Source organism: Rhinoraja longicauda, chromosome 7 (genome assembly GCF_053455715.1).
Source record: "Rhinoraja longicauda isolate Sanriku21f chromosome 7, sRhiLon1.1, whole genome shotgun sequence".
Taxonomy (NCBI): Eukaryota; Metazoa; Chordata; class Chondrichthyes; order Rajiformes; family Arhynchobatidae; genus Rhinoraja; species Rhinoraja longicauda.
This window is the reverse complement of record NC_135959.1, coordinates 1,513,178-1,527,081: the sequence shown is the minus strand read 5'-3', so window position 1 is coordinate 1,527,081 and position 13,904 is coordinate 1,513,178. Positions and strand designations below refer to the sequence as shown.

Below are 13,904 nucleotides of genomic sequence, written 5' to 3'. Positions count from 1 at the left end.
CCCCCCTCCCATCCCCCCCTCTCCCCCCTCCCTCCCCCCTACCCCCCTCCCTCCCCTCTCCCTCCCCCCTCCCCCCTCCCCTCCCCCCCTCCCTCCCCTCCTCCCTCCCCCTTCCCTCCCCCAACCCTCCCCCTTTCCTCCCATCCCGGTTACAATGGAAACCCTACGAGGACGGGCCCAACGGGCCCACTCGGTCTAGTATACTACTAAAACTCTGCGGTCCAACATTCCGTATGTATGTATGTATATGTGTATGTACGGAAGATTCCGAAGAATTTCTGTCCATAACTTACAAACCCTACTCCTCCCTGAAGGTACACCAAAGCGCTACGATTTTTGTACCGCCATATTCACCATTAACGTGGGCAACTATTGTAAGTACTTTCGTTCAAATTGAAGTTACCTTTTTAAAGCTAGAGAGATATTAAAGTTTAAATTTTCATTTCTAACCCTTTTCTTGAAGGGGCTTCAGCGCGTGATGTCACAATGGCACCCGTGCACCAATCAGAGATCAGCTCGGTTTTAAATTTACATCTTCAGCTTGTGACGTCACAATGCTTGTGTGAGATTGTTGCAACATTGTTGCGAAAGGCAACTGCCAGTTTTTTAAAGTTGTGCAAGTCACTTAACATACACAGATCAGCATGGGGCCCCTATTCCCTCCCTCCCCCCCCCTTCTCCCCTCAACCCCTTCCTCCCCACTCCTTCCCACCTCCATCCCCACTCCCTCCCCCCCTCCCTCCCCCCTCAATCCCAACCTCCATCACCACTCAGCCCCTAACTCCCCCCCTCCCTCCTTCCCTCCATCCCACCCTCCCCCACTCCCTCCCCCCTCCCTCCACCATTCCATCCCTCTCCCCCTCCCCCCTCCTTCCACCCTCCCTCCCCCCCTCCCGGTTACAATGGAAACTATACGGGGACGGGCCCAACGGGGAAAGAGGGGTACTGGGAAAAGGGGAGGTCCCACTTCCCCCCTCAACCCCTTCCTCCCCCCTCCTTCCCACCTCAATCCCCACTCCCTCCCCCCTCCCTCCCCCCTCAATCCCAACCTCCATCACCACTCAGCCCCTAACTCCCCCGCTCCCTCCTTCCCTCCATCCCACCCTCCCCCACTCCCTCCCCCCTCCCTCCACCATTCCATCCCTCTCCCCCTCCCCCCTCCTTCCACCCTCCCTCCCCCCTCCCGGTTACAATGGAAACCCTACGGGGACGGGCCCAACGGGGAAAGAGGGGTACTGGGAAAAGGGGAGGTCCCCCTTCCCCCCTCAACCCCTTCATCCCCCCTCCTTCCCACCTCCATCCCCACTCCCTCCCCCCCTCCTCCCCAACTCCCTCCCCCCTAACTCCCCCCTCCCTCCTTCCCTCCATCCCTCCCTCCCCCAATCCCTCCCCCTCCCTCCACCCTTCCATCCCTCTCCCCCTCCCCCCTCCTTCCACCCTCTCTCCCCCCTCCCGGTTACAATTGAAACCCTACGAGGACGGGCCCAACGGGGAAAGAGGGGTACTGGGAAAAGGGGAGGTCCCCCTCACTACCCCCTTCCCCCTCCCCTCCCCCCTTCCCCTCCCTCCCCCTCCCCCCTCCCTCCCCTCCCCCTCCCTCCCCTCCCCTCCTCCCTCCACCCCTCCCTCCTCCCTCCCTCCCCCTTCCCTCCCTCCCCTCCTCACGGTTACAATGGAAACCCTACGAGGACGGGCCCAACGGGGAAAGAGGGGTACTGGGAAAAGGGGAGATCCCCCTCCCTCCCCCTTCCCCCCTCTCCCCCTTACCTCCCCCCCTCCCTCCCCTCTCCCTCCCTCCTCCCCCCTTCCCCCCTCCCCCCCTCCCCTCCCCCTCCCCTCCTCCCTCCACACCTCCCTCCTCCCTCCCTCCCTCCCCCTTCCCTCCCTCCCCTCCTCCCGGTTACAATGGAAACCCTACGAGGACGGGCCCAATGGTGAAAGAGGGGTACTGGGAAAATGGGAGGTTCCCCTCCCTCCCCCCTCCCTCCCTTCTCCCTCCCCCCCTCCCTCCCCCTCCCCTTCCCCCCTCCCTCCCCTTCCCCCCTCCCCCCTCCCTACCCCTCCCCCCTACCCCCTTCCCTCCCCTCTCCCTCCTCCCTTCCCCCCTCCCCTCCCCCTCCCCTCCCCCTCCCCTCCCCCCTCCACACCTCCCTACTCCCTCCCTCGAAAAGCAACTGACAGAAGCACTAAGTAGCCGCGAATGTTTCAAAACCAGCACTTAACCGCGAATGTTTTTTTAAAAAGCACTTAACCGCGAATGTTTCAAAACAAGCAATTAAAAAGCACTTTTTTTAAAAAAGTATTTTTTTTTATTCCAAGAGAATGGGGGGGGGGTCTGAGAATGGGGACTGGGTAGGGGGACAACAGGGGTCGTTGCGGTGGGGGCTTGGTGGTGGGGGAAAGAGGGGTACTGGGAAAAGGGGAGGTCCCACTTCCCCCTCAACCTCTTCCTCCCCCCTCCTTCCCACCTCCATCCCGACTCTCTCCCCCCTCAATCCCAACCTCCATCACCACTCAGCCCCTAACTCACCCCTCCCTCCTTCCCTCCATCCGACCCTCCCCCACTCCCTCCCCCCCTCCCTCCACCCTTCCACCCCTCTCCCCCTCCTTCCACCCTCCCTCCCCCCCTCCCGGTTACAATGGAAACCCTACGGGGACGGGCCCAACGGTGAAAGAGGGGTACTGGGAAAAGGGGAGTTCCCCCTCCCTCCCCTCCTCCCTCCCCTCCCCCCTACCCCTCTTCCCCCCTCCCCCTCCCCTCCCTCACCCTCCCCTCCTCCCTCCACACCTCCCTCCTCCCTCCCTCCCCCCTCCCGGTTACAATGGAAACCCTACGAGGACGGGCCCAACGGGGAAAGAGGAGTACTGGGAAAAGGGGAGGTCCCCCTCCCTCCCCCCTTCCCGCTCCCCTCCCCCCTCCCCTCTCCCTCCCCCTCCCCCCTACCCCCCTCCCTCCCCTCCCCCCTCCCTCCCCTCCCCTCCTCCCTCCACACCTCCCTCCTCCCTCCCTCCCCCTTCCCGCCCTCCCGTCCTCCCGGTTACAATGGAAACCCTACGAGGACGGGCCCAACGGGGAAAGAGGGGTACTGGGAAAAGGGGAGGTCCCCCTCCCTCCCTCCCCCCTACCCACCTCCCTCCCCTCTCCCTCCCCCTTCCCTCCTCCCTTCCCCCCTCCCCCCTCCCATCCCCCCCTCTCCCCCCTCCCTCCCCCCTACCCCCCTCCCTCCCCTCTCCCTCCCCCCTTCCCCCCTCCCCCCTCCCCTCCCTCCCCTCCTCCCTCCCCCTTCCCTCCCCTAACCCTCCCCCTTTCCTCCCCTCCCGGTTACAATGGAAACCCTACGAGGACGGGCCCAACGGGCCCACTCGGTCTAGTATACTACTAAAACTCTGCGGTCCAACATTCCGTATGTATATGTGTATGTACGCAAAGATTCCGAAGAGTTTCTGTCCATAACTTACAAACCCTACTCCTCCCTGACGGTACACCAAAGCGCTACGATTTTTGTACCGCCATATTCACCATTAACATGGGCAACTATTGTAAGTACTTTCGTTCAAATTGAAGCTGCCTTTTTAAAGCTAGAGAGATATTAAAGTTTAATTTTCATTTCTAACCCTTTTCTTGAAGGGGCTTCAGCGCGTGATGTCACAATGGCACCCGTGCACCAATGAGAGATCAGCTCGGTTTTAAATTTACATCTTCAGCTTGTGACGTCACAATGCTTGTGTGAGATTGTTGCAACATTGTTGCGAAAGGCAACTGCCAGTTTTTTAAAGTTGTGCAAGTCACTTAACATACACAGATCAGCATGGGGCCCCTATTCCCTCCCTCCCCCCCCTTCCCCCCTCAACCCCTTCCTCCCCACTCCTTCCCACCTCCATCCCCACTCCCTCCACCCCTCCTCCCCAACTCCCTCCCCACCTCCCTCACCCCTCCTCCCCTAACTCCCCCCCCTCCCTCCTTCCCTCCATCCCTCCCCCCCCTCCCTCCACCCTTCCATCCCTCTCCCCCTCCCCCCTCCTTCCACCCTCCCTCCCCCCCTTCTGGTTACAAAGGAAACCCTACGGGGACGGGCCCAACGGGGAAAGAGGGGTACTGGGAAAAGGGGAGGTCCCCCTCCCTCCCCTCCCCTCCCCCTCCCCCCTAACCCTCTCCCTCCCCCTTCCCCCTCCCCTCCTCCCTCCACACCTCCCTCCTCCCTCCCTCCCCTCCTCCCGGTTACAATGGAAACCCTACGAGGACGGGCCCAACGGGGAAAGAGGGGTACTGGGAAAAGGGGAGGTCCCCCTCCCTCCCCCCTTCCCCCATCCCATCCCCCCTCCCTCTCCTCTCCCTCCCCCTTCCCCCCGTTCCCCCCTCCCCTTCCCCCATCCCTCCACACCTCTCTCCTCCCTCCCTCCCCTTCCCTCCCTCCCATCCTCCCAATGCTTGTTTGAGATGGGTGCTACATTGTTTCGAAAAGCACCACTAACAGATCGCAGTGAGAAGCACTATGTGACCGCGAATGTTTCAAAACAAGCACTTAAAAAGCACTTATCTTTTTTTAAAGTATTTTTTTTAATTGCAAGTCACTTAACATACACAGATCAGCATTGGGCCCCTATGCTCGTGGGCCACCGGGGCAAGTGTTTCCCGGTTACAATGGAAACCCTACGGGGACGGGCCCAACGGGGAAAGAGGGGTACTGGGAAAAGGGGAGATCCCCCTCCCTCCCCTCCCCCCTACTCCCTCCCCCCTTCCCCCCTCCCCTTCCCCCTCCCCTCCCCCCTCCCTCCCCCTCCCCTCCTCCCTCCACACCTCCCTCCCTCCCCCCTCCCGGTTACAATGGAAACCCTATGAGGACGGGCCCAACGGGGAAAGAGGGGTACTGGGAAAAGGGGAGGTCCCCCTTCCCCCCTCAACCCCTTCATCCCCCCTCCTTCCCACCTCCATCCCCACTCCCTCCCCCCCTCCTCCCCCTCCCTCCCCAACTCCCTCCCCCCTCCCCCCTAACTCCCCCCTCCCTCCTTCCCTCCCTCCCCAATCCCTCCCCCCCTCCCTCCACCCTTCCATCCCTCTCCCCCCTCCTTCCACCCTCCCTCCCCCCCTCCCGGTTACAATTGAAACCCTACGAGGACCGGCCCAACGGGGAAAGAGGAGTACTGGGAAAAGGGGAGGTCCCCCTCCCTCCCCCCTTCCCCTCCCCCCTACCCCCCTCCCTCCCCTCCCCCCTCCCTCCCCTCCCCTCCTCCCTCCACACCTCCCTCCTCCCTCCCTCCCCCTTCCCGCCCTCCCCTCCTCCCGGTTACAATGGAAACCCTACGAGGACGGGCCCAACGGGGAAAGAGGGGTACTGGGAAAAGGGGAGGTCCCCCTCCCTCCCCCCTACCCACCTCCCTCCCCTCTCCCTCCCCCCTTTCCCTCCTCCCTTCCCCCCTCCCCTCCCCCTCCCATCCCCCCCTCTCCCCCTCCCTCCCCCCTACCCCCTCCCTCCCCTCTCCCTCCCCCCTCCCCTCCCCCCCTCCCCTCCCCTCCTCCCTCCCCCTTCCCTCCCCCAACCCTCCCCCTTTCCTCCCCTCCCGGTTACAATGGAAACCCTACGAGGACGGGCCCAACGGGCCCACTCGGTCTAGTCTATCTATATACTACTAAAACTCTGCGGTCCAACATTCCGTATGTATATACGGAAGATTCCGAAGATTTCTGTCCATAACTTACAAACCCTACTCCTCCCTGAAGTTACACCAAAGCGCTACGATTTTTGTACCGCCATATTCACCATTAACATGGGCAACTATTGTAAGTACTTTCGTTCAAATTGAAGCTACCTTTTTAAAGCTAGAGAGATATTAAAGTTAAAATCTCTCATTTCTAACCCTTTTCTTGAAAGGGCTTCAGCGCGTGATGTCACAATGGCACCCGTGCACCAATGGGAGATCAGCTCGCGATGGACAAGCGGCTGCTATTGGGTGTTTACTACTTTAAATTTACATGATTTTTTTTCTGACCTTTTTTTTCAAGGTCTTCAGCTTGTGACGTCACAATGCTTGTGTGAGATGTTGCAACATTGTTGCGAAAAGCAACTGCCAGTTTTTTAAAGTTGTGCGAGTCACTTAACATACACAGATCAGCATGGGGCCCCTATTCCCTCCCTCCCCCCCCTTCCCCCCTCAACCCCTTCCTCCCCACTCCTTCCCACCTCCACCCCCCCTCCCTCCCTCCCCTCCCCCCTCCCTCCCCCTCCCCCTCCACCCTCCACACCTCCCTCCCTCCCCCTTCCCTCCCTCCCCTCCTCCCGGTTACAATGGAAACCCTACGAGGATGGGCCCAACGGAGAAAGAGGGGTACTGGGAAAAGGGGAGGTCCCCCTCCCTCCCCTTCCCCTCCCCTCCCCCCCTACCTCTCTCCCTCCCCCCTTCCCCTCCCCTACCCCTCTCCCTCCCCCTTCCCCTCCCCTCCCCCCCTACCCCTCTCCCTCCCCCCCCTTCCCCCCTCCCTCCCCCCTCCCTCCCCCTCTCCCTCCCCCTCACCCCCTTCCCCCTCCCCTCCCCCTCCCTCCCCCTCCCCTCCCTCCACACCTCCCTCCTCCCTCCCTCCCCCTTCCCTCCCTCCCCTCCTCCCGGTTACAATGGAAACCCTACGAGGACGGGCCCAACGGGGAAAGAGGGGTACTGGGAAAAGGGGAGGTCCCCCTCCCTCCCCCCTTCCCCATCCCATCCCCCCTCCGTCCCCTCTCCCGCCCCCTTCCCCCCCTCCCCTTCCCCCCCTCCCTCCCCTCCTCCCTCCACACCTCCCTCCTCCCTCCCTCCCCTTCCCTCCCATCCTCCCAATGCTTGTGTGAGATGGTTGCAACATTGTTTCGAAAAGCAACTGACAGAAGCACTAAGTAGCCGCGAATGTTTCAAAACCAGCACTTAACCGCGAATGTTTTTTTAAAGAGCACTTAACCGCGAATGTTTCAAAACAAGCAATTAAAAAGCACTTATTTTTTTTTAAGTATTTTTTTTTATTCCAAGAGAATGGGGGGGGGGTCTGAGAATGGGGACTGGGGAGGGGGACAACAGGGGTCGTTGCGGTGGGGGCTTGGTGGTGGGGGAAAGAGGGGTACTGGGAAAAGGGGAGGTCCCACTTCCCCCTCAACCTCTTCCTCCCCCCTCCTTCCCACCTCCATCCCCACTCTCTCCCCCCTCAATCCCAACCTCCATCACCACTCAGCCCCTAACTCCCCCCTCCCTCCTTCCCTCCATCCCACCCTCCCCCAATCCCTCCCTCCACCCTTCCATCCCTCTCCCCCTCCCCCCTCCTTCCACCCTCCCTCCCCCCCTCCCGGTTACAATGGAAACCCTACGGGGACGGGCCCAACGGGGAAAGAGGGGTACTGGGAAAAGAGGAGATCCCCCTCCCTCCCCTCCCCCCTACCCCCTTCCCCCTCCCCTTCCCCCTCCCCTCCCCCCCTCCCTCCCCCTCCCCTCCTCCCTCCACACCTCCCTCCTCCCTCCCTCCCCCCCTCCCGGTTACAATGGAAACCCTATGAGGACGGGCCCAACGGGGAAAGAGGGGTACTGGGAAAAGGGGAGATCCCCCTCCCTCCCCTCCCCCCTACCCCCTTCCCCCCTCCCCTTCCCCCCTCCCCTCCCCCCCTCCCTCCCCCTCCCCTCCTCCCTCCACACCTCCCTCCTCCCTCCCTCCCCCCCTCCCGGTTACAATGGAAACCCTATGAGGACGGGCCCAACGGGGAAAGAGGGGTACTGGGAAAAGGGGAGGTCCCCCTTCCCCCCTCAACCCCTTCATCCCCCCTCCTTCCCACCTCCATCCCCACTCCCTCCTCCCCCTCCCTCCCCAACTCCCTCCCCAACTCCCTCCCCCCTCCCCCCTAACTCCCCCCTCCCTCCTTCCCTCCATCCCTCCCTCCCCAATCCCTCCCCCCCCTCCCTCCACCCTTCCATCCCTCTCCCCCCTCCTTGAAACCCTACGAGGACGGGCCCAACGGGGAAAGAGGAGTACTGGGAAAAGGGGAGGTCCCCCTCCCTCCCCCCTTCCCCCTCCCCCCTCTCCCTCCCCCCTACCCCCCTCCCTACCCTCCCCCTCCCTCCCCTCCCCTCCTCCTTCCACACCTCCCTCCTCCCTCCCTCCCCCTTCCCGCCCTCCCCTCCTCCCGGTTACAATGGAAACCCTACGAGGACGGGCCCAACGGGGAAAGAGGGGTACTGGGAAAAGGGGAGGTCCCCCTCCCTCCCTCCCCCCTACCCACCTCCCTCCCCTCTCCCTCCCCCCTTCCCTCCTCCCTTCCCTCCCCTCCCCCCTCCCATCCCCCCCTCTCCCCCCTCCCTCCCCCTAACCCCCTCCCTCCCCCTCTCCCTCCCCCCTCCCCTCCCCCCTCCCTCCCCTCCTCCCTCCCCCTTCCCTCCCCCAACCCTCCCCCTTTCCTCCCCTCCCGGTTAAAATGGAAACCCTACGAGGACGGGCCCAACGGGCCCACTCGGTCTAGTATACTACTAAAACTCTGCGGTCCAACATTCCGTATGTATATACGGAAGATTCCGTATGTTTGTACGGAAGATTCCGAAGATTTCTGTCCATAACTTACAAACCCTACTCCTCCCAGACGGTACACCAAAGCGCTACGATTTTTGTACCGCCATATTCACCATTAACATGGGCAACTATTGTAAGTACTTTCGTTCAAATTGAAGCTACCTTTTTAAAGCTAGAGAGATATTAAAGTTAAAATTTCTCATTTCTAACCCTTTTCTTGAAGGGGCTTCAGCGCGTGATGTCACAATGGCACCCGTGCACCAATGAGAGATCATATCGGTTTTAAATTTACATAATTTTTTTTCTGACCTTTTTTTTCAAGGTCTTCAGCTTGTGACGTCACAATGCTTGTGTGAGATGGTTTGCAACATTGTTGCGAAAAGCAACTGCCAGTTTTTTAAAGTTGTGCGAGTCACTTAACATACACAGATCAGCATGGGGCCCCTATTCCCTCCCTCCCCCCCTTCCCCCCTCAACCCCTTCCTCCCCACTCCTTCCCACCTCCATCCCCACTCCCTCCCCCCCTCCTCCCCAACTCCCTCCCCACCTCCCTCACCCCTCCTCCCCTAACTCCCCCCCCTCCCTCCTTCCCTCCATCCCTCCCCCCCTCCCTCCACCCTTCCATCCCTCTCCCCCTCCCCCCTCCTTCCACCCTCCCTCCCCCCCTTCTGGTTACAAAGGAAACCCTACGGGGACGGGCCCAACGGGGAAAGAGGGGTACTGGGAAAAGGGGAGGTCCCCCTCCCTCCCCTTACCCCCTCCCCCATCCCCCTCCCCCCTAACCCTCTCCCTCCCCCTTCCCCCCTCCCCTCCCCCCCTCCCCTCCTCCCTCCACACCTCCCTCCTCCCTCCCTCCCCTCCTCCCGGTTACAATGGAAACCCTACGAGGACGGGCCCAACGGGGAAAGAGGGGTACTGGGAAAAGGGGAGGTCCCCCTCCCTCCCCCCTTCCCCCATCCCATCCCCCCTCCCTCCCCTCTCCCTCCCCCTTCCCCCCGTTCCCCCCTCCCCTTCCCCCTCCCTCCCCTCCTCCCTCCACACCTCTCTCCTCCCTCCCTCCCCTTCCGTCCCTCCCATCCTCCCAATGCTTGTTTGAGATGGGTGCTACATTGTTTCGAAAAGCACCACTAACAGATCGCAGTGAGAAGCACTAAATGACCGTGGTCGTGAGAAGCACTAAATGACCGCGAATGTAGCAAAAACAGCACTTTAAACCACTTTAAACCACTGTTTTCAAGTAGTCTTTTTTATTGCAAGTCACTTAACATACACAGATCAACATGGGGCCTCTATGCTCGTGGGCCACCGGGGCAAGTGTTGCGAAACAGCACTTGGAGTGTGTCTGGGGGAGAGAGAGAATGGGGGGGGGGTCTGAGAATGGGGACTGGGGAGGGGGACAACAGGGGTCGTTGCGGAGGGGGCTTGGTGGTGGGGGAAAGAGGGGTACTGGGAAAATGGGAGGTCCCCCTTCACCCCTCAACCCCTTCCTTCCCACCTCCATCCCCACTCCCTCCCCCCCTCCTCCCCCTCCCTCCCCAACTCCCTCCCCCTCCCTCCCCACCTCCCTCAAACCTCCCCCCTATCTCCCCCCCTCCCTCCTTCCCTCCATCCCTCCCTCCCCCAATCAATCCACCCTTCCATCCCTCTCCCCCTCCCCCCTCCTTCCATCCTCCCTCCCGGTTACAATAGAAACCCTACGGGGACCGGCCCAACGGGGAAAGAGGGGTACTGGGAAAAGGGGAGGTCCCCCTCCCTCCCCTCCCCCCTCCCCCCTTCCCCCTCCCCTTCCCCCCTCCCCTCCCCCCCTCCCCTCCTCCCTCCACACCTCCCTCCACACCTCCCTCCCCCCCCCCGGTTACAATGGAAACCCTATGAGGACGGGCCCAACGGGGAAAGAGGGGTACTGGGAAAAGGGGAGGTCCCCCTTCCCCCCTCAACCCCTTCATCCCCCCTCCTTCCCACCTCCATCCCCACTCCCTCCCCCCCTCCTCCCCCTCCCTCCCCAACTCCCTCCCCCCTCCCCCCTAACTCCCCCCTCCCTCCATCCCTCCCTCCCCAATCCCTCCCCCCCTCCCTCCACCCTTCCATCCCTCTCCACCCTCCCTCCCCCCCTCCCGGTTACAATTGAAACCCTACGAGGACGGGCCCAACGGGGAAAGAGGAGTACTGGGAAAAGGGGAGGTCCCCCTCCCTCCCCCATTCCCCCATCCCATCCCCCCTCCCTCCCCTCTCCCTCTCCCTCCCCCTTCCCCCCTTCCCCCCTCCCCTTCCCCCCCTCCCCCCTCCCTCCCCTCCCCTCCTCCCTCCACACCTCCCTCCTCCCTCCCTCCTCCCTCCCTCCCCCTTCCCGCCCTCCCCTCCTCCCGGTTACAATGGAAACCCTACGAGGACGGGCCCAACGGGGAAAGAGGGGTACTGGGAAAAGGGGAGGTCCCCCTCCCTCCCTCCCCCCAACCCACCTCCCTCCCCTCTCCCTCCCCCCTTCCCTCCTCCCTCCCCCCCTCCCCTCCCCCCTCCCATCCCCCCCTCTCCCTACCCCCCTCCCTCCCCTCTCCCTCCCCCTCCCCTCCCCCCCTCCCTCCCCTCTCCCTCCCCCTCCCCTCCCCCCCTCCCCCCCCTCCCTCCCCTCCTCCCTCCCCCTTCCCTCCCCCAACCCTCCCCCTTTCCTCCCCTCCCGGTTACAATGGAAACCCTACGAGGACGGGCCCAACGGGCCCACTCGGTCTAGTGTTCTCTAAATCTCTGTAAAGCGTCTTTGAGTATATGAAAAGCGCTATATAAATAAAATACATTATTATTATCATTAAGAGCTCGATCTAGCTCTCTCTTGAAAACATCCAGAGAATTGGCCTCCACTGCCTTCTGAGGCAGAGAATTCCACAGATTCACAACTCTCTGACTGAAAAGGTTTTTCCTCATCTCCGTTCTAAATGGCCTACCCTTTATTCTTAAACTGTGGCCCCTTGTTCTGGACTCCCCCAACATTGGGAACATGTTTCCTGCCTCCAACATGTCCAACCCCATAATAATCTTATACGTTTCGATAAGATCTCCTCTCATCCTTCTAAATTCCAGTGTATACAAGCCTAGTCGCTCCAGTCTTTCAACATATGACAGTCCCGCCATTCCGGGAATTAACCAAGTAAACCTACGCTGCACGTCCTCAATAGCAAGAATATCCTTCCTCAAATTTGGAGACCAAAACTGCATTTACCCGCCATTGACCCAATGTACATACACAAGTTAATTAGCACAAGGTTTTAAATTGTGTAGCAAGACCATGTTGAAGTACACCTCCTCCCTTGACTCTGTCCAGGGACCTTGACAGTTCTTTCAGGTTAGGTAGGTTCACTTGCACCTCTTCCAATCTCAGCTACTGTATCCGTTGTTCAAGATGTGGGCTCTTATACATCGGCGAGATCAAACTCAGACTGGGCAATCATTTCGCTGAACACCTTCGATTGGTCCGCCTGGGCCTACCTGATCCCCGATTGCTAAACACTTTAATTCCCCTTCCCATTCCCACACTAACCTTTCTGTCCTGGGTCTCCTCCATTGTCAGTGAGGTTAAACGCAAATTGGAGGAACAGCATCTCATATTTCGCTTGGGCAGCTTGCAGCCCAGTGGTATGAATATTGATTTCGCTAACTTCAAGTAACCCCGGCATTCCCTCTCTCTCCATCCCTCCCCCAACCTAGACGCTCCAGCTTTTCGTTCTCACCTAGCTACAGTTGACAATGACCCGATTCCTTTATCATTATTACTTTTTTGCATATATTCATTTGTTCTATTTCTCTCTATATCATCGTCTATATTTCTCGTTTCCCTTTCCCGTGACTTTCAGTCTGAAGTCGCCCGTTCCTTCTCTCCAGATATGCTGCCTGAGCCACTGAGTTACTCCAGCATTTTGTGTTCATCTTCGGTTTAAACCAGCATCTGGTTCCTTCCTACACAATGTTGAAGAGGTTATGACTGATGTAATATAATCCAACAGCAGAATGCTCAAATGCCCCGCAATCTCTGGCCATATTTGGAAGTGCCAAACTCTTTTAACTACTTGAGTTTGCTTTGAAATGCATTAACTTATCCCTACTTTAGTTTAGGAAAGAACTGCAGATGCTGGTTTCAATCGAAGGTAGACACAAAATGCTGGGGTAACTCAGCGGGACAGGCAGCATCTCTGGAGAGACGGAACGGGTGACGATTCAGGTCGAGACCCTTCTTCAGGCTTACTTCAATTTAGATTTATTCACAAAATGCTGGAGTAACTCAGCAGGTCAGGCAGCATCTCGGGAGAGAAGGAATGGGTGACGTTTCGGGTCGAGACCCTTCTTCAGACTGATGGTTTGAAGAAGGGTCTCGACCCGAAACGTCACCATTCCTTCTCTCCCGAGATGCTGCCTGATCTGCTGAGTTACTCCAGCATTTTGTGAATAAATCGATTTGTACCAGCATCTGCAGTTATTTTCTTATACTACTTGTCACTCCACTGCGATTTCTCTTCAAGGTATGTCCACTTTGAAGAAGTTCTCCTCCTTACTTCAATTTAGTTTAGAGGAAAAAGCGCAGAAGCAGGCCCTTCGGCCCACTGAGTCCACACTGACCAGCGATCCCCGCACATTAATACTATCCCATACACACTAGGGACAATTTACATTGTAGGAAAAAAAACTGCTGACGCTGGTTAAAATCGAAGGTAGACACAAAATGCTGGAGTAATTTCTCTCCAGAGATGATGCCTGACCCACTGAGTTACTCCAGCATTTTGTGTCTACTGACAATTTACATTTTATACCAAGCCAATTAACCTACAAACCTGCACGTCTTTGGAGTGTGGGAAGAAACCGAAGATCTCGAAGAAAACCCGAGAAATACCTGGCGCTAAAAGCACTGTAAGGCAGTAACTACTGCTGCGCCACCGTGCCGCTCTGTGATAAAATCAGACGAACGGGAAAATCTTTGCATAAAACCTGCACAGGAAATAAATGGAGCCAGACAAGCAGCACTAGATTGATAGAGAAACTGTAATGAGACACAGGTAGCCATCCTCTCACCCCTCCACCCAACTCACCCTTCTTGATCTCAAAGTTTTACCCATGTTACCTCCTGGGAACATCACCTGAGAAACTTCAGTTACCCATGTCTCCACCCATGAGCCAAAACATTATGACCACTGACAGGCGAAGTGAATAACATTGATTATCTTGTTACAACGGCACCTGTCAAGGGGTGGGATATATTAGGCAGCATGTGAACAGTCAGTTCTTGAAGTTGACGTGTTGGATGCAGGAGGAATGGGCGGGAGTAAAGACCTGAGCGACTTTGACTAGGGCCAAATTGTTATGGCCAGACGACTGGGTCAGAGCATCTCTGAAACGGCAAGGCTTG

At 58.9% G+C, this 13,904-nt stretch overlaps 1 protein-coding gene across 1 annotated transcript in view; it reads right to left on the bottom strand.

Moving 5' to 3' along the window:
• LOC144595021 (E3 ubiquitin ligase Rnf121) overlaps positions 1-13,904 on the bottom strand; it is a 239,684-nt gene that overhangs the window by 71,894 nt on the left and 153,886 nt on the right. The gene's annotated exons all lie outside the window — the stretch shown is intronic.